This window comes from Bufo gargarizans, chromosome 5 (assembly GCF_014858855.1).
Source record: "Bufo gargarizans isolate SCDJY-AF-19 chromosome 5, ASM1485885v1, whole genome shotgun sequence".
In the NCBI taxonomy this organism is placed as follows: Eukaryota; Metazoa; Chordata; class Amphibia; order Anura; family Bufonidae; genus Bufo; species Bufo gargarizans.
In genome coordinates this window covers 112058294-112085794 of record NC_058084.1, presented here as the reverse complement: position 1 = coordinate 112085794, position 27501 = coordinate 112058294, and the positions used below count along the sequence as shown (strand labels likewise).

At 44.0% G+C, this 27501-nt stretch overlaps 1 protein-coding gene across 1 annotated transcript in view; it reads right to left on the bottom strand.

The window, feature by feature from the left end:
• Window positions 1-22790, bottom strand: part of FAM110B (family with sequence similarity 110 member B) — a 165310-nt gene extending 142520 nt beyond the window's left edge. The window contains exon 1 of the mRNA XM_044293954.1: window positions 22687-22790. The gene's annotated coding sequence lies outside the window, so the exon portion shown is untranslated. The remainder of the gene's footprint in view (window positions 1-22686) is intronic.
• Between the last annotated feature and the right edge of the window lie 4711 nt (window positions 22791-27501).

Sequence of the window (27501 nt, the reverse complement as noted above, 5' to 3'; positions counted from 1 at the left end):
GCGCCCCGGGAGCCACACGGACGGTAAGTATGCTGCTCCCCGCTACACTTTACCATGGCTGCCAGGACTTTGGTTACCATGGCTGCCCGGACGCTATTCAGAAAAAGCTAAACGTCGGATCCGGCAATGCGCCGAAACGACGTTTAGCTTAAGGCCGGATCCGGATCAATGCCTTTCAATGGGCATTAATTCCGGATCCGGCCTTGCGGCAAGTCTCCAGGATTTTTGGCCGGAGCAAAAAGCGCAGCATGCTGCAGTATTTTCTCCGGCCAAAAAACGTTCCGTTCCGTAACTGAAGACATCCTGATGCATCCTGAACGGATTTCACTCCATTCAGAATGCATTAGGATAATCCTGATCAGGATTCTTCCGGCATAGAGCCCCGACGACGGAACTCTATGCCGGAAGACAAGAACGCAAGTGTGAAAGAGCCCTTAGGCTTCACTTACATGTCCATGATCACATCTGTGACAAGATATTCAGCAGTTCATCAGTGTTCCACGGACTCTGCTAGGCTGAACACTAGTTTCTCCTTTCAAATGGTCCATGAAAACCACAGACCAAACATGGATGGCATGTAGTGTCCCACTATGTAAATGTGGCCACTACTCAAGGGTCAATTGGGTTATGTTGTTCTCCACCTCCTGTGGAACATGATCATGGTATTTTGAATTGCATTTTAATGTATGTTGTCATATTATCTCCTGTGTACCAGGCCTGTTAGGGGTAAAAGTTTCTCCTCCTAGGCAGTAGAGGGAGCTAGGGAACCCCCTAGTATATATAGTTAGACCCAGACAGGAAAGAGTCAGTCCAGTCTAGCCTGCCTGAAGTGCTGAGCAAGTGAAGCTCAGAAGTTAGTCCAGGAGAAGAAATTGCCTCCTGAAGATATCTAGCAATCTTGAAAAGTACAGAGCAGAGCCACTTATCCAGCCAAGTAGAAAGCTGAAGGGCAGAAGGATATTTACAGCAAGAGGATTTATACCAGAGGAAGGTTTCCCTACCCAAGGATAAAGCCAGCTATAGGGCATAGGGGCCTTGGAGAAAGCCAGACAGGATCTGAAGAAAGTACAACCTGATCTGTGAGAGTGTTATTCCCTCTGAGTATCTTGCAAGAACTTTGCCTGCCATTTATGTATATCCTGCCTGTTACCAAGTCCCTGCATATGGAACCTGTATATAGTTGAACTGTTCAGAAAAAAGGAGTTCTGATTCACTACAACTGTGTGTAACTCAATTATTCCTACAATAAATCGGTGTGCCACCGTTACCGGCACTGGCTTCACGAACTCTAAGGGATCTTGCCACTGGCACACTAAACCTAAAACACCCAGGGCACCTCACCTACCACCAGGCCTGGTCCCTATACCCAGAGAGTGCCCCAGAGGATCTGTGTGCCAGCCTCTCCATCACTGCTGTACGCCTGCCCAGGGTATATAAAAACTGAGTACCAATAGCAACCCTCGGTCTGTTAACTGTCCCCTGTGACCTCACATCCGCTCACCCTGCAGGACTGGCGTATTGCACATATCACATAAAAAATAGGGCAGCTTCTATCGCGTCCCCATGGCCCTAGGAAAACCAATGATGTGTGCATAAACACATTAAATTCAATGGATATTTCAGTGGTCTGTGGAGACCAAGGACAGCACTTGGGGACCTGTAGGTACAAGAACTACTTCAGGCAGCAATTTCTATAATCAAGATAGCAGAGATAACTGGATTGATATTCTAGAATACTGCTAGAGCTCCACATTTGGCATATGAGGAAAGCTCCTGGCATAAACAACAAAATATCCAGGGAGCTCCATTCACTCAATGCATGCCAAGAGTGTCCCTTTAACATCTGTCAGAGAAACTGCTGTATAAAATGGTAGACTATAGCAGTAGACTATGCTATTCTATGCAAAGGCATGCCAAAGAAAACTATATACTGCGTCATAGTTTTTTCTCTTTTACATCGAAGCCTATGAGCTTATACAGTAGCAATTGTTGACGCTTTTCACCAGAGGTGTACATCGGGAAGTCCTCCTGACATATACCCCCGATGGAAGGCTGAAACATAATATGAACTGAGCCTTGTGATTTGCACTAGGTTAGAGGGTGGTGGGAATTATTTCACGTATATACTTGGGTTTCTCTATAACAGGTAATAAAAAGTTTAAAAGCTGACCGTGTAATCTATTTTTCTGACCTACTTTGTACAACAACCAATTTTGTACTTACTAAGCCAAAATTATGTTTCCAAACACCACGAAACATCTGCTTCATCTGGCCACAATTGAAAGTCACGTTGACGGAAGACTTCACACTGAGCTACTAGTAGGTGTCTAACTCATGAAAACATATCCCTATTCTTCTTGAGGTTAACTTTTTGGGTCCATGCAAAATCAAATTAACTTCACAAATGATTAGTCCTTTACCATCGCATTACGTTCCCCAGTTAATGACCAGCTTAAAAATCTTCTGACATTTTAATGCAATGGTGCTTCAGAATCACTTAAGTTATCCATTACTCTATATAGCTATCAAATTTCTATGTTCTAAGCAATCATTAATGCAATGTTGTGAAATTGAGCACTGTAGGAATACCCTGGAGACAGCCACATAAATTAAATTCTGACTATGATGTAATGGGTAAAAATACTGCTCTTCTATGACCTAGGTGGATGCGTAGAAATACTCGATTAGGTGACATAAAGGTGACCAATTTTAGAGGACGATGAATCATACGTAAAAATGAGTGTCCCAATGCGCTATTCTGGGAAAATTCTAGCAGTTAGTAAAAGTACAAGGTGACTTTGAAGTTAAAAGCTAAAAATGGAATCATACACTACTATTACTACATAGTGACATAGGGACACATTTATTTAAACCGGCAGTTTAGAAGTCAGTCTAAAAGTTAAGAAGAGGAGCATGCCTCTGCATAGCTTTGGCACATCCAGCGCCAGTTCTAAATGTAAAACAGCTACCGAACTGGCATAGAATTTGGTAAGCGAGACGGGCCTGTCGGCCCGTCCCCTTCCCCACCCACAGTTTTAGACCTGACGAGAGCATGGAGAAGTCACAAATAGCACCTGAAGTACCCCTAATTTAGGGGTGTTTCAGAATAGTGAATGATCCCCCCATAGTTTGTAAGGCTGAAAAAAACATATGTTCATCCATTTCAGTCTGTTATTCTGCAAGTTGATCCAGAGGTAGGTAAAAAACAAAAAAAAACACATAAAAGAATCCCTAGGTTGGATTAAAGTTTGAATTTCTACTTATTAAAGCGGAAGGATGGCCTTTCCCCATATTTTTGACCATTGCATTTATAGGGATACCTACCCTTATCAAACTATATAGTCAATTAGAGCAGTCACTGAAACATTAATCCACGAAGAAGAAAGAAAAATTGTCCCTAAAACATAACTCTTAACAGATCCATTGAAACTGAGCAATCAAAAACAACAATGGCTGTAAATTTATAAATTATAACCCAGGCCACAATGCAGGGTAACCAAATGGACTTATACCACACGAAGACAGTATGCCACACAATCATATCAGATGGTGACTACTAGATCGAAATATTCCACAAGGTGCAGAAGACTTTGTTGCTACTATATTATGTTGTATATTTGCCACGGGGGGAGGGGGGGGGGGGCAGGGGAGTATCTTGAGAACATTACAATGTAGGAATATGTTTTGATACTGAAGTATTTTTACACTAAACATTAGTGAGCTATGATTACCCAATATATGTACAGACAACATTACAACACAATCCGCCTATGCCAAATTATAGGTCTTATAAGTACAAAGCAGTGCATCAGAAGTGAAGACAAGCTCAGGGGACAGCCCGTGAAGTCTTAAAACATTTAATGGACTTATAAAAATGCCTGAGATATACCAAACACAGAAACCAATGATGGCCTTAGAAACTGGTGGACACACAGATTGATCTCTGGTCTTAACAGAAGGAAAGCTATATTTTCCTCAGCTGTAGGTGAAGGTTTAATGTAGAGAAGCATAAACCATCATAATCATCTAAACAAAAATGATGGCGCAGGAGAATTACCTGCAGAAAACAGCAGGGGAGGCTTGTGTGCGACCACTTGTAACTGAGGTGGCAAAAAAACTGCATTCATAGACCATGGTTTCTTGGACTTATGACACAAACCAGTAGATATCAGACAACACAAACTCTACAGCATTCCTAAAAAAAAAAAAAAAGTAGCAGTTTCTCCTCATGTCTGCACGTACTAATTGATCCCTTAAAGGGGTTGTCCAGGTTCAGAGCTGAACCCGGACATACCCTTATTTTCACCCCGGCAGCCCCCCTGAGCCTAGCATCGGAGCATCTCATTCGCCGATGCGCTCCAGTGCCCTGCGCTAGATTGCTCAGGCCACAGGCTCTTGTGTTTTCAATAACACACTGCCAGGCGGTAACTTCCGCCCAGCAGTGTGTTCGGTGACGTCACCGGCTCTGAGGGGCGGGCTTTAGCTCTGCCCTAGCCGTTTTACTGGCTAGGGCAGAGCCAAATCCCGCCCATCAGTGCCGGTGACGTCACCGGGGTTCCTGTCAGCCCCATAGAGAGCCCGGTACGTCACCGGAACTCAGAAAAATGCCTTTGCCCTGTGCAATTTAGCGCAGGGCAAAGGAGAGCATCGGAGCATGAACTGCTCCGATGCTCATGTGAGGGGGGCTGCCTGGGCGAAAATGGAGGGCTGTCCAGGTTCAGCTCTGAACCTGGACAACCCCTTTAAATTTGGACTCCGCTTATTGCAGATAAGGGGTGGATTTTTTTAATTCCTCCACTGTTGGATATGATTTCCCAGTCTGCTGGGATTATCGGTTGGACTTTGACAGGGGGATTGCCCCTTCCTGTGCAGCGTAACCAAGGATCGTGAGCTGTTGAGTCTTTTTTCAATAAGAATTACAGATGACATAAGGAGGGAAGAAACAGACACACGGACCCATCACGGATCCTTCACAGATGATACATGGACGTGACACAGAAGGCCTAAACCGGTTATTTTGAATCACTTTCAGTAGCCAGGCCGAACACCCATGCCTAAAAAAATACAAAAGAAGGCAGCACATCTTTTTGTATGATGGCCAACTCTGGACACCACATTTTCCTTTCCTGCACTATGTAACAAATGCATATTCTTGTCCAAAAAAAGAATAGGACATGTTCTATTTTTTTGTGCCGGCCGCAAAACGGAAACATGGATGCGCACAGCACACGGTGTGCTGTCCCCATCTTTTATAGCCCTATTGAAATGATTGGGTCTGTATCCGACCAACAAAAAATGCAGATCGGATGTGGACCAAAAATATGGTCATGTGGATGCCCCCTTAGAGAGTACTTTATAGGGCAGGCTGCTAGGTTCTTAATTTTTTTTTTTTTATAATGGACAATGAATTATATAGTTTACAAAGCAGATCTTTTGATCAGACTGGGGGAAAAAAAAAAAAAAAAAAAAAAAAAAAAAAAAAAAAAAAAAACATATTTTTTTTGTTCCAACTATAAGCATCAGTGTACTTTTTTGATGGACTGATTTGGTGCATCTCATCCGAACATACCATAGGAAAGAGAAAAGGTCTCTACTAGGGATGAGTGAATCGACTTCGGATAATACTTCATTTGACTACTGTACGGAGTGGGCGCTCCGTACAGTATTAGAATGTATTGGCTTCTATGAGCCGAAGTTATTACTTTGCGTAGTCTTGCGACACTTCGCATAATAACTTCATAAATCAATTTCTACTGTAAAAAAACATTTCCTTAACTGTGGTTCAGTTCCAAGGTGCCACTACATTCAAACAAAGTATTATGCGAATCGACTTCGAAGTCGATTGGCTCATCCCACATCTGATCAGTTTTTTTGTGTGGGTCGGATGCAGACTCATTCACTTCGATTAAGCTCTGCAAAAAAAATAATAAATGGTCTGTATTACAGACAATAGGACAGTTCTAGAGGGACCAGGACCTTCCATTCTGCTGGAGTCCGTGTTTTGTGGATCCACACTTTGCTATGGTCATATGCATGAGCCCGTAGTCAGAGAGTAAGAATACAGCCATACAAATAGTGTCCTGTAAGTTTTGTTCCAGATTATGACACACTCACAAAAATATGTAAATTACTTCCACATGTTAAAGCTAGTTGTGAAGAGGGAAAAAAAGCAAACTGCATCTTCACTGTTTCATCTGGTTAATGTCATGCCCACTACAATTAGCTAAAGGAAAAACTAATCAATGGAAATATGGAATGTGTGCTAAAATATATTTATTATAGGTTTTTTATGCAGGTTACCATTTAGGCCATGGCTGCAGTGTTTCCCTCTGGCAACGCCATGATTTTCTGCCTACAGTGATTTTTTGTAATTTAGCAATTGATGGGTTTTCTAAAAAAAAAAAAAAAAAAAAAAAAAAAAAAAAAAAAAAGTGGAGCTAGAAATATTTCAAAGGCAATTTTTTTTTATATTACAGAAAGACACATTTGTCAATGAGAGGGAAAAACAATGCAATTTTTTGGAAATCACTAAAAATGCCAATCATATGGACAAAAAAATAAAAATAAAAAAGGGTGGAGCAAAAAAAATAAAAAATTAAAAAAAAGATTCTACATGTCTCTCTATTTCTGGTTTGGAACTTTACTACTCCTCTAACCAGCAGCCACATTTTTCAAAAATACACAAGGAGTTATGAATAGTCTCCCAAAAACTTATGACAAACCTTCTCTGAGTACATTACAAAGGAGGTCAAATGGTCAGCAAGTTATGAGATCACTAAAGAGCTGATTTTACTATCAACAAGATACAGATCAAAACCAATAAGATAAGATATTTTCAAAGAGGAGTTCACAAGTGGATGATGCTGGCAGAGGAGACGGTGGAATGTAGCCAGCACAACATACCTGAAGGATGGCACCCCGTGCAGGTGCGGCCTAAGCCCTTACAAGCATGTAAACAGTCATTCATTCAGCTTGCAAATACTTCTCCTTTAGTCTGCTATGTGAAAAATAAATAGGTTTTATCCCTTGGTAAAGCATAGGTTATCTCTGGTCAATTTCCCAGGACGTCCTCCTCCCTCAATAATGAGAAGTATTTTTGCTTTGTTTGTGAATGTAGAGAACATGGGCTCCTGTGCGACTATGCTTCATTATAACCATCTCAGGCACCTACACAGGAAACAGTCATTACCAACATAAATTGGTAATGGCTTGGGTGGAGATACCAGTTTCATTTTTTTATTGGAAAGTGGTTGAGCACGTTCTCCATACAACCTACCAAATGTTCTTCCTAGCTTTGGTTTTCATGCTCGACCACCACTCTCCTCCTTACCATCCCTGTATAATTGACCAAGGTGTTCAAATAAAGCACCATTCACAAGCCAATGTTTTGGTCAGTGATTTCCATCAGTGACTGCGAGCCGAAACCAGGATTGGAGCCTCCATAGACAGAAGGTATAAGGGAAATATCTGTACCTGTTCTGTGTTTAGAGCCGCACCTGGTTTTGGCTCAAAATCACTGACCTGTGAATGAGGCATAATAGGGGGCCGTGCGAACTAACACTTATGACCTATTCTCCTGATCTTGAGGAACAATCCTATATGCCAAGCATTCTGTCTGATCATATTTGACAGAGCGAAGAAATAACATACAGATGAATTCCTCTCTGCTCACAGTAGATGGTAGAAAGAGGGAAAAATGGAACAGGAGCCTAGAGGAATTATCGTTGTCACCAACATTTATGGGGAGCATATGGTTGGCATGGTTGTGGAGGCACCTTGGGTCTGTGTCCTGGTCGAATGAGAGCTAAAGTTTTAGGGATAGTCTGTGACACTATATGGGAGCAAATGCTTCTCCCTTGTCATAGGCCTGGCTGTACGTAATGAGTAGTAGCAATGCATAAAGGAAATATGAAGATGTAGAACAAATGTATTCATAATGAAGCGTGAACTCCCAGAACAGTAGTAAGCAGGGGCAGAGTTGATTGCAATTAGCAAAGACAAATCAGCTATCAATTACCTACTAAATAAAACTTCTAGCAAGTTTTCCCATGTCAACGCCACCTACATCTGACACCTCCAATAATAGGCAAATCTGACCAAGTATAAGGACCCCAAGGGGCATGACAAATTAGCCACGATGTACACAAACTGCTAAGAGTGTCTTAGGCGCAGCATGAAAATGCAAGTTAGGCATCTATCTATTGAGAAGACGCCAAGTGTTAAATCACATGAAAGCAGCAAGTTTGAAAACATGCATAGCAGTGCTGGAGGAAATCCAGGACCAGATTTCCACTGAATGTCTTATATAAACTAGAGAACAAAATGCCCACCAGGGTCCCAGCATATCCAAATTAACATGACAAAGTACCGGCTAAAATGCTGAAAATTTACAACTGAAAGAATCCAATTAATCTCTTATATTTAAAGTACCTGTCAGGTGTGATTTATTGTAGTTAAAAGGGTTTTACAGGATTTTTTTTTAAACTGATCAGTATCTGACCAGAGGGGGTCTAACACCCAGGACCCCCACTGATCAGCTGGGTGAGAAGGTACCAGTGTTCGCAGTAGCATCACGTTCATCGGTCACGTTTTCTAGGAGCAGCTCAGCCCCACTATAGTGAATTTGGCTGAGTGCAATACCAAGCACAGCCGCTACACAATGTACAGGGCAGCGCTTGGTAAGCTGTGAGAAGGCGGCCGAGCTACTGCCAGCGCCTAAGCCATATCAGCGCCTAAGCCATATCAAACTGCTGATTAGTGGGAGACCTGAACTGATCAGGTAATGATGACCTGTCCAGAGGATAGGCCATCAGTTAAAAAAAATCCTGGAAAACCCCCTTTAATGTTGTGTCAGATGAGCATCTGCGGTCTGTGGAAAATGGTCTATATGAAATTTGCAAATCGAAAAAAACAAAAAACGGCTATGGCCATGTGCATGAGCCCTATGGGTAGTAATTTTAATTAGGGTAAGGGTAATGCATTTGGAAAGAGCCCCATTCTTGTATCTGCTGCATATACTACATGGGGTAATTGCTTAAAAGGGGTATTCCTATCCTAGACAATGGGGGGCATATCGCTAGGATATGCCCCCATTGTCTGAAAGGTGCGGGTCCCACCGCTATATCGAGAACAGAGCGGGGAGCGCTGTGGTTGGAGGACCCCAGATTTCCAGTGGTCCATCCACCACCAAGCGCTAATCCCCGCCTCTCCCATAGAAGTGAATGGGAGCGTGCCGCACATGCGCGGCCCATTCATTTCTATGTGGCAGACGGCAATAGCCGAGCCAGCACTCGGCTATTTTCGGCGGCCCCATAGAAATGAATGGAGGGCGGCTGCGCAGTGCGCTCTCCTTCAATTTAGGGGCTCAGTTCTCGATATAGGAGCGGGTCCCACCGGTGGGACCCGCACCTATAAGACAATGGGGGCATATCCTAGCGATATGCCCCCATTGTCTGAGATGAGAAAACCCCTTTAAAGTGAATGTCCGGGTTCAAGAGATTAGCCAGGAGCAGAAAGTTCCATTCAACTTGTAGTGGCCATGCCGGGTTCTTGCAGCTCAGACAATCCCTTTAAAAGGCAAACAGTCTCAGGATGTCCCATACAGCATCCTACATTATTTGATGTCATGCTAACATCAGTTCAGGTTCTTGGCCATGTGCAGTGGAGCGAAGTGTACTTGTGCATGCACCAAATTTCCTTTACTCAGTTTTTACTGCAGCAAAGTGAGGAGATTCGCTGCATGCGTAGCCAAGGCAAGTACATCTTGCTTTACAGCACAAGCCCACAACCTTGAACACAACAGATATCAGCATGGTTGTAAAAGATGTAGGATGCTTTATGGGACATCAAGGCACAATAGTCGTGATTTACCCTGAGTTCACACCTGAGCGTTTCTGAGACCCGCGTTTTTATGCGCGTTTTTTGCAATAGTAAACGCGCGTTTGTGTGATTGACTGCAGTGTTGTCCAATGATTCTATGGCCAAAACGCGCGAAAAACGCCCCAAAAAAAGCTCAAGAACTTGTTTATGCGTCGGGCGTTTTACAGCGCGTTCAAACGCGCTGTAAAATGCTCAAGTGTGAACCAGGGCCATAGGGAAGCATTGGTTTTCACGTGTTGAGCGTTTTACAGCGCGTTTGAACGCGCTGTAAAACGCTCAGGTGTGAACTTAGGGTAAAGCCTGGCCTGCATGACTAGTCACAGATCATAGTAGCCCAAATGACTAGTTTCGAGAGGGGGGGGGGTAGCTTACATTGTATATGACTTCTTTTTATCCATAATACGATAACATACAGTTTAGAAAAAGGAATGACGCCAAAGAACAGTATAAGGTCTCATGTACACAAACTTTTTTTTTTCCATTTACGTTCCGTTTTTTTTTGCTTTCCGTATACAGTCCGTGTACGGAACCATTAATTTCAATGGGTCCGCAAAAAAACCCGGAATGTACTCCGTATGTATTTCATATTTCCGTTCAAAGATAGAAACATGTCCTATTATTGTCCACATAACAGACAAGGATAGGAGTGTTCCATCAGGGGCCAGTTGTTCCGTTCTGCAAAAAATGGAATGCACACGGACGGCATTTTGTGGCGGACCGCAAAATACTGAAAAAACCATCCGGTCGTGTGCAATAGGTCTAATGCTGTGGTTTGGTGGAGGAACACCTAGGGGGGGGGGGGGGTCATTTATTAAGACAGGCATTTTAGATACTGGTCTTAGTAACCCCTGCACTGCCGGTGGATCCGTCAAAGTTATTTAGAGACGCCAGCCTCTACATAACTTTGGCGCATCCACCACCGGTCTAAATCTATGCCCGCTTCCTTGCTGGTTGGAACATTTCCCATGCCTAAAACAGGCATAGAAAATGATAAAGGAGATTGGCCTGCCAGCCCACCCACTTCCCCATCCACACCATGCCCCTTTTCTAGACCTGGCATGAAAGGGGAAAAGTCACAGAATGCGGCACAAATAACCTTTGCCTGCAATCTACGACTGATATACTCCAGAAAACTGGCCTACATCACTTAGTAAATAACCCCCTAGTGTCAGGTTCCTTTTAAATAGCAATTTCTCAGTATAGCGCTAAGTTGGCCATACACATTCAATAATGGTCTGCCGATCATTCAGCTGACCGCTTTCTCTCCTCAATCTCCCATATACATACATGATTAATCCAGCTGATCATTTATGTGCATTCAGTGGGGACAGAAGAAGGAAACACTACCAGATACTTCCGGTGGCGGCTTATTTCCTGGGAGGACAAAAGGATGGGATGAAAATATTCATTTAGCGGGATCTTTCAATCTATCAATATCATCTGTCGCCGGAGAATCAGGACCTCCCCACAGACATTACATTGTCGGCCAAACCTGCCATTTCAGCCATCAATACGCTAATTCATCTGGGGTCCGTTATAACGGCACTTGTTCTGTTTGGCAGGAGGGCTCCAACAATTCAATAAATACAATCCCCAAAAAAAAAAACAATTGTGGCTAAGACAATTCCCAAAATGCATCCAGGCTAGGGCTACACGGCGACACCTGTCGCGGCCAGGATCGCTGATCAGCGATGACCCTATAGAAATGAATGGGATTGTTGCGGCAGTCGCAGAAGATGGCTGGATTTCTTGCGAGTGCCGCAGCCATCCCATTTATTTCTATGGGATCACCGCTGATCAACAATCCTGGCCTTAATGTATCAAAGATGTGCAGGACTGCATGGTGAAAAATAATTGCGTATCTCTACATCTGCCATGAGGCAGTGCAAGCAAGAAAACAGTGGCTGCTGTATCTAGAGTTGTGCCAAATTTACAATATTCAATTTTGAGAAGTTTTAAAATACGGTATTTTGTGCCATTTTGAGATGATACATTATAAAGAGTTCATACTTCTGTTTAGACCTCATGCACATGACCGTTGTTTTGGTCCGCATCCAAGCCGCAGTTTTTTGCGGCTTGGATGCGGACCCATTCACTGCGGCTTGGATGCGGACCCCATTCACTGGGGCCACAAAAGATGCAGACAGCACTCCGTGTGCTGTCCGCTGCTCTGTTCCGTGGTCCGCAAACAAAATATAACCTGTCATATTCTTGTCCGTTTTGCGGACAAGAATAGGCAGTTGTATCAATGGTTGTTCGTGCAATTTGTGGAACACACACAGACGCCATCCGCGTTTTGTGGATCCGCAAATTGTGGACCGCAAAACACACAACAGTCGAGTTCATGCAGCCGGATGATGTAAAAAAAAACAAAAAACAAACAACAAGGTAGATGGGGCCTCTAATAGAGAATTAACTGAAAACCAGAATATCATCCCATATTGTCAAGCGAAGCAAAAAACTGTGCCAGGCTGTCCGGGAGTTTTAGTAAGCTTAGTAAATGCTTCCTCTTGGATGCCATGATTTATATCACGTGCTGTAACTCATGCAGTGACTGTATGGTGAATTATATGCCATATGTCACATTCTTAACAAATTCAAAGACTGAAAAAAAATATTGGGTCATTTCACGGCTGGATGTCCAAGAACGTAGTGTATTAAACTTATTGGGAAAGATTACTGCTCCTACCTTCCAAAAGGCCTTCATAAAATGATAACTGGACTCTGATCGGTTTATTTCCGGAGCCCCTCCAACCTGCCTTTGTACCACTTTTGGAAAATAGAAGCTTCTAGATGGCTGTCGTGGGCAAGATTATTTCTGCATATTCATCAATGCTCAATTCAAAGAATTGTGCAGGTTAAAGGGGTTCTCTCATCTCGCCATTACTAAGGTGAGATGAGACTAAACTGACCACTTGCTTGCTGTTTCCATAGCTCCATCCACTGCAACAGGATCTATAGAAAAAACTACCAGGCCAGCTGGTGGTCAGGGTTTAGTTGCATCTTGCCTTAGTAACAGTGAGATGACACAACCCATTTAAATACAGGAAAATAAATGTTAAAAAGGATTGTCTTATCCTACAAACCTCCTTTAGGCCTCCTGCACATGGCCGTAGTGCAGGTCCGCAATATACGGGCACTGGCCATGTGCACACAGCACCACAGATGTGGACCCATTCACTTGAATGAAACAGTAGCACAGCTAGCTATGCGGTCTCCCCAACTCAGAAATAGCATAGCTTGTTGTGCTACGCAGTTTCTATAGCTCTCATGCATGGTAATAAGAGCTACAGCAGAGTGCCGGAGAGCTCTGCTGTTTCCCGGCCAGGAGGTGGTCAGAACTGTGTCGCATCTCACCTTAGTAACAGAGAGATTGAGACAACCCCTTTAAACAGTCCTCCTCATCATGCTGTTCACATTTTACCATCATGAGGCCAAGACAACACCTAACAATTCAAGCAGCTTCAAACAGAATGTTCTGAGATGGAAGTGGCCACTGACCTTACCCTAAGTTCACACCTGAGCATTTTACAGCGCGTTCAAAAGCGCTGTAAAACGCTCAACACGTGAAAACCAATGCTTCCCTATGGCCCTGGTTCACACTTGAGCGTTTTACAGCGCGTTTGAACGCGCTGTAAAACGCCCAACGCATAAACAAGTTCTTGAGCTTTTTTTTTGGGCGTTTGTCGCGCGTTTTGGCCATAGACTCATTGGACAACACTGCAGTCAATCACACAAACGCGCGTTTACTATTGCAAAAAACGCACATAAAAACACGCGACAAATACGCGCGTAAAACGCACGTCTCAGAAACGCTCAGGTGTGAACCCAGGGTTAGTGTCATCAGCAGGTTGCAACAGATACAGAGAGACTGGAAGAGTCACAGAAAGGCACAAAAATGGACGTCCTTTGGCCACATCCCACACTGATGACCACTTCATTGTGAATATATTGCCCTGCAGAACTGGATGATGAATGCCACACAACTCCAGGCACATTTAAGGGAGCTGAGGCGCACCCAAGTGTCATATCAGACCTAGGGTTGTTTCAGGTATTGAATTTTCAATACTTTTGTCTGGTATCGAACTCTATACCAGGATTTGCCTTTTTTCGATATTTAACTAGACTGCTATTGTGCAGTCTAGTATCAGAGAACATGGAGCGCGCTGCTCTCAGTGCGCTCCGTGTTCTCCTCAGCAGCACAGGGGAGAAGGAAGCAGTCTCTCCCTCACCCCTGTGCCGCTGCCACCAATGAGTAGAAAGGGGCGGGCGCACTGCTCCACCAATGAAAGTAAACTTTAATACAAATCTAGGAGGTGGGTGCTGGCGGGGAGCTGCGATCAGTGGCAGTTAACCCCTCAGGTGCCGCACCCGCCTCCTCAGTGCGCCCTCCCCCCAGTATTAAAATCATTGGAGGCGCAGTACTCCTCCTCCCCTCAACCCACCCTCTAGTATTAAAATCATTGGTGGCAGCGGCCACAGGGTATCCTCCACATTGGTGGTGCAGTCGCAGCTTCTGATCGGAGCCCCAGCAGTGTAATCCTGAGGCTCCGATCGGTTACCATGGCAGCCAGGACGCTACTGAAGCCCTGGTTGCGATTGTAAGCTCACCTTTTTAAGTCACCTTGTCCCCCAAAAAAATTGGGTTGGACTGTTCCATTACAGGCCAGACGTTCCATAAAATGTGGAATGCACGCGGCTTTTTTGGGGCGTTTTATTTTTTTTGCATGGTATCGAGTATCGCAATACTTTTTTTATGGTATCGAAACCAAATCAAAATTTTGGTATTGAAACAACCCTAGTCAGACCATTTTAAAACATTTACATCAGTGTGGTCTGTGTGCTAGACCACCTGCAAGGGTACCTGACCACAGTCGTCATCATCTTGCATGGGCCAGGGAGCATCTATGCTGGATGAGAGACCAGTGTCTTCAGTGCTGTTCACTGACGAAACTCGATTCACACTATGATGGTCGCCAATGATGTTTGAGATGTGAAGGAGAGCGCTGTGCATCAGCCACTGTTGTCACCAGACAAGCCTTTGGTGGTGGTGGTTACAGTGTGGGCAGGTGTGTCTATTCAATACAGAACTGGCCTACACTTCGTGAATAGTACAGTGACAAGCCCATACTACTTGAAGAACATAATTAATCCAGTCACTCTGCATGAACAACACAGGCCAAATTTCATCTTCATGGACGACAATGTGCTAGCTCATCGAGGTCGTATCATTAGGAAACGCCTGCTGGAGACTGGGGCACCTCAAATGGAGTGACCTGCACTTTCTTCAGACCCGAATTCGATAAAAAACCTATAGGATCAGCTGATTCGCTGTGTAGAGGCTTGTAACTCAATGATCTGAAGGCCACCCTTCAAGAAGAGTGGGGTGCCATGCCTCAGCAGACAATAAGTTGACTTGTGAACAGCACGAGATGTAGTTGTCAAGTTTTAATTGATGCTCAAAGCAACATGACAAGTTATTGAGACATTGACATTTTTGTAGGGGGTATACCCACCACTGTTGTTGGCTTTTGTTTCAATAAATTGTTTGAGATTAGGAATTCCCCATTCCTGCTTCTACTTAAATGCCCTACTTTCATGATATACTATCACTGTAGTGTTAACTTTGTTTTCCATAAATTTCACCCGAAAACCAAATATCCTTAACTTTTTGTGAGTAGTGTATGTCTGTAGCTAGTCTTGTAAAAGACTCAGCAGCTTCTATGGGACAAAAGTAGAAGTTCCTTCTTATAAAATATAATTGACATAATCGCTGCTTTCCCAGTTACATCATTTGTTTCCCTTCCCACAAAGTGTTCATCAGTTTTCCAGCTCTACTCCAAAGAGATGATCCACAAGCAACTTACTCCTGGGATGATAAATTATAGTGCAGTAATTGCGCTCTGCTCTCATACGCTAGGAGACAACACCATTGAGCCTTACAATTATTCTCCTCTAATTATATGCTCTGGCATCTTAACCCGAACAGAATTTTTTTTACCAAGACTTGGCACTGCATACTACTAATTGCAGAATTTTATTTGGCTTAAGGAGCACGCCATGTAATGCATACAAGCCACAAGACTGGGAGCCAAGTGTAAGGTATCCAATAAATACATACTCGGAAATTTCAATTAATTCACCGTTCTGTTCCTGACAAAAAATTCAAAATATGACATCACTCCAGTGAGACTGCCGACATGGATGTACAATAACCGCATATAAATGACTACTACACACATCATCATACGTTCTGAGGAATACAGGACGGTCTACAGCTAGACAGAACCGGATATAGGGATCATCCTCACTAGTAAAGGACAAAATCAAAATCTTATTGTGATCAGGCCAAAGATTTGCACAAATTTCTGCAACTGAAAAATCCATTTAATTAATAGCAATTTCCACAACATGTGCCATAAAGAGAACCAGTCACCACAAAATGCAGTGTAATCTGCAGCAGCATGTTATAGAGGAGGAGCGAAGCAGATTGATATATAGTTTTGTGGGAAAAGATTCAATAAAACCTGTAATTTATACATGTATAGTTCTGCTTTTTGTAACTTAAAGGGGTTGTCCTGTGAAAAATATTCCACGGTTTTCAAACCAGCACCTGGGTCTGAACCTTTCTGTAATTGCATGTAATGAACGCTATCTGTATAGCGCCACCTGCTGTTTGCTATTTTTCTAATTTCTCTGTCCTGCTGACTGAGATGGAAGCACATGCTCAGTTCCATCCATCAACTGCCACCAGCTGCTTGAGACAGGACACACACCTAAGTTGACAGCTTGAAGTAAGGCCTCTTTCACATGACCGTTTTTCTTTTCCGTTTACTGTCCGTTTTTTGTGTTCCGTATATGGTTTCGCAAAAAAAATATAAATAAAAAAAATAAAAAAAAAGGACCAGTAAATGTGTATTAGGCCTCATGCCCATATTGTGGCCCGCAGAGGGTCCATAATACATGGGGACCGGCAGTTATGCCCTGCATTACGGATGAGGAGCCATTCACTTGAATAGGTCCGCTATCCGGGAGGTTGGTGGTCTCTGTCCGTGCCTCCGCACAGCAACAAAGTAGTGCATGCGCTACTTTTTTTTGCGATGCAGATAGACCACGGACCCATTCAATTTAAATGGGTCTCGATCCGTCTTCGGAATCCGCATGGATGTTGCCCATGGATTGGGGACTACAAATTGCAGTCCCCAATGCACGGAACTGGTGATCAATGGCTGAGTGCATGAGCCCTAAGGCTGAAGAAACATATGGTCGTATGCTTGATACTTAGTATGACAATTGAAGTGAATGGGGCCCGAGTGCAATATCAAGCATAGCCGCTTGTACGGCGCTGTGCGTGGCGAGCAGAGAGAAGGCCACAGCACTCACAGGAGTGCCGGTGCCTTCTCAAACAGATGTCGGACCCCCACCGATCCGTATCAAAATATCAGAAAACCCCTTCTAAATCAAGAAGAAAGTCTACAGGCCCTGAAATGACTGCTCAGTGATGTAGGCCATGGGGCCCCTGATTGAGTGCAGCGGTTACATGCAGTCCATGAGGACCACCAGAACGCTGGACAGGTGACTGGGACTATGCACCTTTGGGTAGATTTTAATCGTATCATACTGAAGGTAAAAAATCAACAGTAACCCCAAAATCTTCACATGAAAAACAAGGAAACGTGAGAGCTTCACCAAGGTAAGGACAGCTCAGAGATATAAAAATGTCTATGTCCGAAAATTGGAAAATGCACAGAAAGTTTGACACACACTTAATATTAACCTAATATACGCTTGTGAAGTTATCCTTAAGGTAACGTATGGGACCAACAGGGAAAGGAACTTGGCATCAGCCAGTGGGACAATCTGAGATAAAGCGGAGAAATACCTTCCCATGACTTTAGTGAATCGTTAATTTAGCGTTACAAAGCAGTTATTTCATGCGTCCTCCACACACTGCTGCATTGTTTTAAGGGCCACTTGATGGCATTGCATCTGTATAACATGATACGGTTAATGGGTAGCGGTTGGTTACTTAATCACTATATACAGATCCCCTCTCTATGCACCACAGCTGTTTCCTTCTCCACAAAGTACCAGGAGGTGGATTCTACTGAATGTTGTGACAGATGGGCGCCAGATTTGAAACTCTAGATAAGGATCCGGCTGTAGAAGCATGAAAACACTTCTCCAAGGTTCCCATGGGCCAGAGATGGAAACTGCAGCATTATCAACCCATATACTCTAGTATATATCTACAGTGAAACCTAATGTGCGGCAAGTGTCTGTGCAGCACAACAGCACACAAGATTGATCAACACCAGCTAACGCAAGTGAATTACAGGACCACTACAAAAAAAAAAAAAAAAAAAAAAAGTTTACGTAATCCGTATTGGTGCAGAAAATATGCACTTTTTTTGTGTAGTACATGAGATTTCTCTAATCTCATACACTTTGCTGGTACTGTATTACAATGTGACATTTCTGCACAAAAAAAAAAAATCTACGCCAAAAACCTAAGGGTCCATTTACACGCCCGTGTGCGTTTTGCGGATCCACAAAACACGGACATCGGCGATGTGCGTTCCGCATTTTAATAGAAAATGCCTAATCTTGTCCGCAATTGCGGACAAGAATAGGACATGTTCTATATTTTTCGGGATCGGAATTGCGGACCCGGAAGTGCGGATCCGTAATTCAGGATCCAGGCAGCACATCGTGCTTCCCCATAGGAATGAATGGGTCCGCAATTCCGTTCCGTAATTTGCAGAACTAAATTGCGGACGTGTGAATGGAGCCTAAGAGTGCTAAGCGAGCGCTTCTTTCCCCTCGTTCTAGAGGTCAGTGGGGGTCTCAGCGCTCAGACCCCCACCGATCTAAACTTTTGATATTTTTCTACGACATATCAAAACTTTACTGAAAGTACAGCGACACTTTAATGCTATGGCCCCATATACACAGTTGTTTCTGCACTTCGGTCTGTAATATATGGATAGCTTCTGCGCGCATTTTGTATTTTTCTCACTGTCATCAATAGAAAGAATAGGACCAGCAAATATGTATTAGGCCTCTTGCCCATATTGCGGCCCGCAAACAGCGGGTCCATAATACATGGGCACCGGCCGTTATGCCCCGCATCACGGATGAGGACCCATTCACTTGAATAGGTCCACTATCTGGAAAGGTAGGTGGTCTCCGTCCGTGCCTCTGCACAGCAAAAATGTAGTGCATGCGCTACTTTTTTGCGATGCAGACGGACCACGGACCCATTCAATTTAAATGGGTCCTCATCCGTCGGCGGAATCCGCATGGATAAGGCCTCATGCACACAATCGTATTTTGCTTCCGTGTCCGATCCGTTTTTCTTGCGGATAGGATGCGGACCCATTCATTTCAATGGGTCCGCAAAAAACGCGAACAGCACACCGTGTGCTGTCCGCATCAGTATGTCCGTTCCTCTGCAAAAAAATAAAATAAAATTGTGCATGTCCTATTTTTTTCTAGTCATATGGAACGTCATCCTTTTTTTTGCAGATCTGCAATTTGAAGACCGCAAAACACATACGGTCGTGTGCATGTAGCCTAATACGCTTCATGTGCAGCCTAAATCTGCACACAGGGGCAGGTCAACGTGCTGAAGATCTGCACAGATTGCTGTGTGGATTTCTGTGCATTCCTGCACCATATGTGCACCAAAATCCAAAATTTCTACCAGAGGTGAAACCTGCAGCTAAAACTGCAAACATGATGGATATGTTGCGGATTTGAAAAGAGCAGGCGGTCCTATCAGTGATTCACCGCTACCTCTGCATACACAGTCATAGGGGGTAGGCTGTCACGCTGGGTTCACACCTGAGCGTTTTATAGCGCGTTCCTACGCGCTGTAAAACGCTCAACAAGGAGAAACCAATGCTTCCCTATGGGAATGGTTCTCACCTGGGCGTTTTACAGTGCGTACGATCGCGCTGTAAAACGCCCGACGCCCCAAGAAGTACATGAGCTTCTTTGGGGCGTCTTGTCGCGCGTTCCCGTACATAGACCTTCGGGAACGCGCGACAATGGGCGTTCGCTTGTCTCTGTATGCGCGATTGCAAACGCCGGTACAATCGCGCATACAGAGCGCTCCTTTCACAACGCTCAGGTCTGAACCCAGCATAAGTCACTGATAGGACCAGCTCCTTGGATTCAAATCCCAGAAAGAGCAGGAATGTAAATGAATAAGATACAGGTTATACAGAATCTTTTCCCAGAGAACCATATATCTGCTCAGCTCCTCCTGCTCTATCACACATGATGTCTGCAGCTCAAACACCATGTTCAACGTCTCAGGTTCCCTAAAGTCAAGCACAAAGCTAGGATTCTCAGGGAAAAGATTCCGTTTGGTGCCCTTCCCCAGTATGTAAAACTTATTTTTTCCACCATGCCCAGGCAGAACAACAAGAGCCACAAAGAAGCGTTCATAAATTTCTCTACCAATAGACCACCCAAAAAATAACACTAGACAGTAAAACTGCTGGCTCAAGTGGTGCTCCGACTTCCCAGAACTCAGGGCAAAATGACTCAAAAGTCCCATGCCAGGAAAACTCTTTCAGGCCCATCATAGCAATCATTCATAGTAAGCCAAACTTCTCAGACAGGTACCTGGTTGGACTTGCACAACCATCTCTGGTCCAGGGGTCACATTGTCAGATTGAACAAGTCCAAAGGGCCTTAATAAAACTTAAAGGAGTACCGTTATCTGAGACATTCATGGTATATGAAAAGTATATGTCACAGATGTCTGACAGATGGGAATCCTAGTAGAGCCTGCCCTTAATAAAAGAATGGGGGGGGGGGGGGTGTCTTTTTCCCTTTTTACATTCCAAAAACGAAGAGACCATGCAGGCATGTGGTGCTCTACTGTATGTGAGCAGCCGAAGTTATCAATTGTTTTACTACTCTCATAAATTAGAAGGAAGACAGCCATACTTATGCACAGTGGTCACCTTAAAGGTGCTATCCTGACATAAATATTGATGGCCTATCGTCCTGATAGGTCCTCACTATCTGATTGGCCGGGGGTCCATCACCCAGCACTCAGCTGTTTGAGGAGGACCACATGTCCGCAATTCTTCTGGAGACCCACACAGGGTTCAGGAGACCCCTAGCATGTCTGTAACCATATAGTTAGAGGTTTTGGAAACACAGGAGGAGAAGGGAAGGTGAGGATAAGTTTGTTTGTACACATAAGACTATGTCAGGGGTCCGCAAACTTTGGCTGTTGTGAGACCTCAATTCCCAGCCAGCACACTTGCTCAGCTGTTCTTAAAAACCTCTCATAGAAGTGTATGGAGCATGCTAGGAGTTGTAGTTTAATAAAAGCAGGGGTATTGGAGGTAGCGGACGCCTGCTCTATGGAAACATCTTTACATCAAATTCTCTTCTAGCCTAGGTCTAATTTCTCGTTAGTTAGGACTCAAGCACATGGTCATAGTTTTATCTCAAAAGGGCAGCAGACCCATTCCACGGTCCACAAAAAAAAAGTAACATGTCCTAGTCTCTTAAGAATAGTACATTTTTACAGATGTAAATTTTTTTTTAATAATTGCCAAGATCTGTATTTTGCGGACCACAAAACATTTAGGACTGTGTGCATGAGCCCTTATACGTATTTTCCCAGACAGCCCCTTTAGGTGATGACAAGGGTCTTAAAACATAAGCAGATGGCTTGACAAGGAATCAATAAAAGACAGCTACTATAGTAGCTGGAAACTTGGGTCAGCCTAATGTACAGAAAGCGTTTACAGCAGCTCGTCCATCTCTTCTTCACAGAAGTAGTAAAGCGTCTGGAACACAGAGGCATTCTAGTAAACACGTAGCAGCCATGGTAACCAGCCCCTCACATCAGCCTCCCAAATCCAAGCTCATCAGACCTACATGGAAAACCAGGACCAACATTTCACAACCAGAAAAAAAATAAAAGCCCATAAAGTGACATAATCCACAGCTCCAAGTACAAACCCAGTTCTCATCAACAAATGCACTTAACATGAAAGGTGCTGACGTTCTTATACTGAAGTGCCAGACATGGGGTTGAGACCAGTCAGTATACCCCAATACTGAGGGTTCATGAGCTAAAGCGCCAACTATGCCACCTGGAACAAAGAAGCCATGGCACTCATGTTTCATTTGGACCCGTTGGGTGCCCAGAGGTTTCCATAACTTACCTGGCACACATCCTAGGGATCTTTCTATGCAGCCTTATTACTGAGCACTATTGCAAACTGAGACAAACCAGAGTACAATGGATATTTATTTATATTCGTACTTACATGTATTTATTTATTTATGGTTGAAGATTATTTACCAATACAACACGTTTCAATGTCCAGCAATCTAGGACTTATTCCATGCTTTGTATTATTTGGCTCCACATACTCCAGAACAAAGGAGCGCTGACAGCTTCCCATGCCATATACCTGCTCCTAAACCAACGATGACCCATTACCTCCACAGAAAGGACCAGAACAAAGCCAAGTCCCTGAGAACAGCCTAAGAATGTGCTGGCCCTGCACAGGTCACCATTACAGGATCCACAGGAAGAGATCAGCCCTGACAATGGGAACCAACCCCAGGCAGCAGTCAGTGGGAGAGCCTGCAGCAGACAGTGGCATTCCTCATCATCTGCCACACTGTCCTACAGAGGGGGGCACACTGCAGCGCCCCCAATGCCAGGCACATGTGCAGCTCCATCCCCTGGGAGATGTGTGACCCTGCACAGCTGTGGCAAGCAGCAGGTTAAACATCCAGACTCTGCAGAAACGAAGAGCTCACCTTGGTGTGTATCAGGCTGCAGCCCCGGTGCAGTGGATGAGAGGACTGCGCTGATGAGCAGGCACAGAGCAGTGCAAATGTGAATGAAACTGCCTCCTCCAGCCTGCAGGAACAGCTCAGCCCTTCCACTTCCTGGGGAGGGGGAGGGATCGCACCAATGCCTCTTCTTTTTAGTGTTTTTATTGGGATTTTAACCTTGGTGGACGAGAGTATTAGCGCCACCTGGCGGCAGGCCTGCTTAACTCAGCCTCTGGTCTTGGAGCTGATAAAGATACTTTCCATCCCTTCTTCTGCCCTCTCCGAAGGCCACTTTCTTCTCTCCTCCTATAGTTTACGTTCTGTGCTCGCTTTTTTTCTTCCAACGCAAAATGTATTCAAGGTGTTTTCTTGCACTGTAGTATGGTGGCAATATGTTAGTGAAATGGCAACTTTCTGATACATTTTATAAATAGTGAGGAGCGGCAGGGGGTATATTCGAATTCGCAATATTTCACTAATATTTTAGCAAATATTAATTATATATTCGCGAATTTGCTATCTCCCTTTATTATTTCACAATGTAAATTTCGCTTACTGCGTATAAGAAAAAGGGGCGTGGCTTAGTTCAGCAACTGTTTTCAAACTACCCGAAGTTTGAAGAGATTGGAAAACATGGTTGGCATCAATTTTCGCGACAGTGAGGAAGAACTGATCACTGTAAGTAATTTAACATTACAACACATGCATGTCAGAACAATCGCTTTATATGCAGATAGAGTGTTATACAATACTCGCGATTGTGAAAATCGTCACTTGTGATGCAAATGTTTTTTCGCAATACATACAACTTCACATTTTATCAGGTCTAAGTAGATATTACTGATTGGTGCACTAAGTATATTTGTGACATCACAGCACTATGTCTGTAGCATGCAAAAAATGCAGTTGAGCCTGCGATTCAACTCAAATATCAGCATTTTTTATGTTTCTGCACTTTTATATTGTTTGGTTTTTAAATGTTTGCATTTATGATCTATAATAGACCATTATTTAGTATTTTATATACGTGAAGTATTTTTATATATATAAAGATTGGGAGTGTGCAGCTTGCAAACAGTCTGCGACTGCACGATCCGGAATCCAAACCATACATTGTAATATGCCCAAACAGGGTATTTAAAGGCATGACCAGTAGGTCTTCATTCAGCATTCTTCATTTGTCTACTGAGGAAGGAACTTGTGTTCCGAAACGCGTCTAGTGTGAATTTGACCCAGCTATATGTGCGTTATTTTTAACTCCGCAAAAAGGACTTTGCGATTATTGCATAGAAATTATTTCGAAGGTGGTGAGTTCGATACCAGCTCTAAGGGACTCCAGCTTTAAACACGATCACAGCTGATTTGCCTATGCCAGCATGTCCTACATAGTGCAATAAACCTTGCTGAGTGGAACTGACCTCCATACCGACCGAACACTGCTTCATCGATTTCCGCCATTACGACTAATTCGATTGGATTACATCATCGACCAACAAACCATCTCCCTGGGCGGTCACGTGGGACGCCACGTAGATCGAGTCGAGGGTTCACTCCGAAAGAGGAGGTAGTGAATTAATACAAGTTGAAGGCGTGACATTCACCATCTGGAAGCGCTGTTTGAGTGCGAAGTTTTTTCCATCGGGGATCGCAAAGAGGACATTCCTTTGAACCATCCAGGTTCCTACTACTGGTAAAACAGTATACAATTATACGATTATTCGATAGTCGAACTTTTGAGTGTTTAAATCGTATGATTTTTGCAGATAGACGCTAATATTGAAAACAAAGAGGTCTTATTTATTTGGAGTACTCCAGCTATATAGATGTATGCGTGAGCTCCGCATTATATGTATCTATATATATTTATGCTGATATGCTGACATGAAATAAGGTTATGTTTAATATTTTAACATTTTATTGGGATAATAAATTTTATGCATGCAAAAATACTGTGAGCCAGTTTGATTGATTGATTATTGATATATTCCTTTTTTCAGCTGGTAACTGACAGGCTGGGCCCCAGTAGTTTGCCGGTTGAGCTTCTCTAAATATTTATTATTAGAATCGCAATATAATCCGATCTTAGATCGGTAACATTAAATCTAATATTTCCCCTTTAAAGACTTAAATACTTTTTGATGTTTTTCTGAGGACGTTATTTTCAATACTTGTATTAAAAAAAATTGGGATTATATGCTTGCATCTTTATCCTGCAGCGCATGTTGGAGCGCGGATATGACAGGACCCGGGTCCAGGCTGAGAAGCAGAGGATTGTGAGGGAGATCCGTTTCGAGCTCTTAAGGAAGTTTTATGAGAGATCAGAGAGATGCCCATGTACAATGCTTACATTACGTTTGTATCTCTCGCCAATACTCTGTAAAGTAAGGCCGGACTATAGGTTTACCTTAAGGGTAGGCCTTCATGAGGAATTTGGTGCCAGGGGCCTGGTAGAGGTAGGGTTAATGTATGGCGGGAAGCGGAGGGGCGGGTTAGCGTAGGTGGAGTTAGGTTGTAGTTTATTTAAGGGGCGGTAGCTGGGGGCCATTTTAGAGCCAGGAGAAAAAGCGCCCGCCCACCCTCCCTTGAGTAGGTATTGGGGAGGTAGATGTGAGGTATGTCGCGGCAGTCGAGGCGGGGGGAGGTCCTCGGAGCTGGTGGAATGGGTTGCTGCTTGAGAATGAGAGGGCCTCAATGGTGGGGCTGGACTCTCAGGATTGGGCACTCGGTTAATCAGTGAGGGCATCCATCAGTTTGGTGGCTCCGAGCTGGGTGTTTACGGCTGGAGGCAAGGTGGATGGTCCACTGAGTGGTTGTGCTGGATGTATACATGTTGGGGCTTCTAGGACCTCCCTCGGCTGGGGGAATTCATTGTTAAATTATTTGTATTTTTGTTTAATAAATAACGGCTGCTGTGGCCGATTTAAATCCGACTCAAGTCTCTGTGTCTTATTGGTAAGGGGGAAGTGAAAGGGTTAATGAGGGAAGTGTTATGGGGAGGAATGGTTGGTAGGCCCCGGTGGGGTCACCAATAATTCGCTCATGTATATATACAGTTATGAAAATAAGTATTTAATCCCTTTACAAAGGATTACTTTATACCTGGTCTGACAAGTAGCAAATCAGCAGGTTACATCATACATCTCTACCTCGCCATGAGTATATATACCGGTATATATATATATTTATATGTATTTATACACACAGCGAGGTACAGAGATATGATGTAACCAGCTAATTTTGTGTGTTTCACACACACACACACACACACACATATATATACATATATATAAATATATATATATATATATGTGTGTGTGTGTGTGTATATACATAAACTGCCATCATCATTCTGTATTCCAGTAAAAGGCCCCAGTCCATTATTACATTAGATACATCCCACACTTAATTGGCATTTGTTATGAGTTCTGAGTTTGTCTCAATTCTGAACATTGTGTGATTACAGGGGTTCCCGTTTCCTCCGTCCGCAGCAGGCCTTCAACAGAGGATCTGGAGGTGGTGGTGTTGTCCGCCGAGGAGGAGGAGGGAGAGCAGGCCAGACCCTCCCAGCAGCATGAGACGCCAGCCCCACCTGATGTGGGCGAAGAGGTGGAGGTGGAAGAGGCTGGACCCTCCCAGCAGCCAGATCCCCCCCCCCCCCCCCAGTCCTGATGACCATGAAGAGGAGGAGGATATATCCATGCCACTTAATCTGACTTACAAGTAAGTAATGTAAGCAGGAGTATGAAGCCGGCATGCACGAGATGCAGAGGCTGATGTGCAAGCAGATGCGGAAGATGGAGGCACTGCTCCTCAAACGGATGCAGGAGTTGTTGGAACTTCACGACCAACTAAAAAAGTTGCCAAAGAGGCACGTTTGTAAATAAAATAAAAAAATTCTGTTGTAACGTGTGCTTCAATTTTTTAATATTGTTTTGTTTTTGTTTAATTTTTGAATGATAAGGTTGCAGTAAGGCCCCTTTAGTCCAGGGTCAAATGCATAAGGATTAGGACAGACAGTAGCAGCAGTAGGTAAATGGTAACGGTGTAGTATAAGGCCTACACATAGCTGGTCCAAAATCATCAGGACAGACAGCAGCAACAGCAGCATGTAAATGGTAACGGGGTAGTATAAGGGTACATTCAAACTAGCATTATTCTTTTCAGGCATAGAGACCGATAAAACTGTGAAAAAGACTGCAAGACAGATCCGTCCATCCGCATGACAAGCGGAGAGATGGATCCGTTCTTGCAATGCAATTGTAGACGGATCCGCACCCGGATGATGGAACCGCCTGCTGGATCACACGCCGCTCACAGGAGTACATTTATAAACTGTATTCGATAACATTAACTTTAATCATCGCTCATCTGTTTACTAGGATACCTTACTCTCAGCTCCGGTAACAGCAGGCAGTGCGGTAGGATACCTTACTCTCAGCTCTGGTAACAGCAGGCAGTGCGGGCGGCGCTCACTCATGTCACGTGCCTGCTCCTCCCACTAGGCGGCGCAGGCGCGTGACGTCAGTGAGTGAGTACCGCCCGCACTGCCTGCTGTTACCAGAGCTGAGAGTAAGGTATCCTAGTAAAGAGATGAGCGATGATTAAAGTAAAAGTTACAGATTACAGTTTATAAATGTAGTCCTGTGAGCGTCGGGAAGGGGGATCTGTGGATGGCACTGTTTAGGGGGGTATCTGTGGATGGCATTGTTTAGAGGGGGATTTGTGGATGGCACTGTTATGGTGAGGGGGATCTGTGGATGGCACTGTTATGGGGAGGGGGATCTGTGGATGGCACTG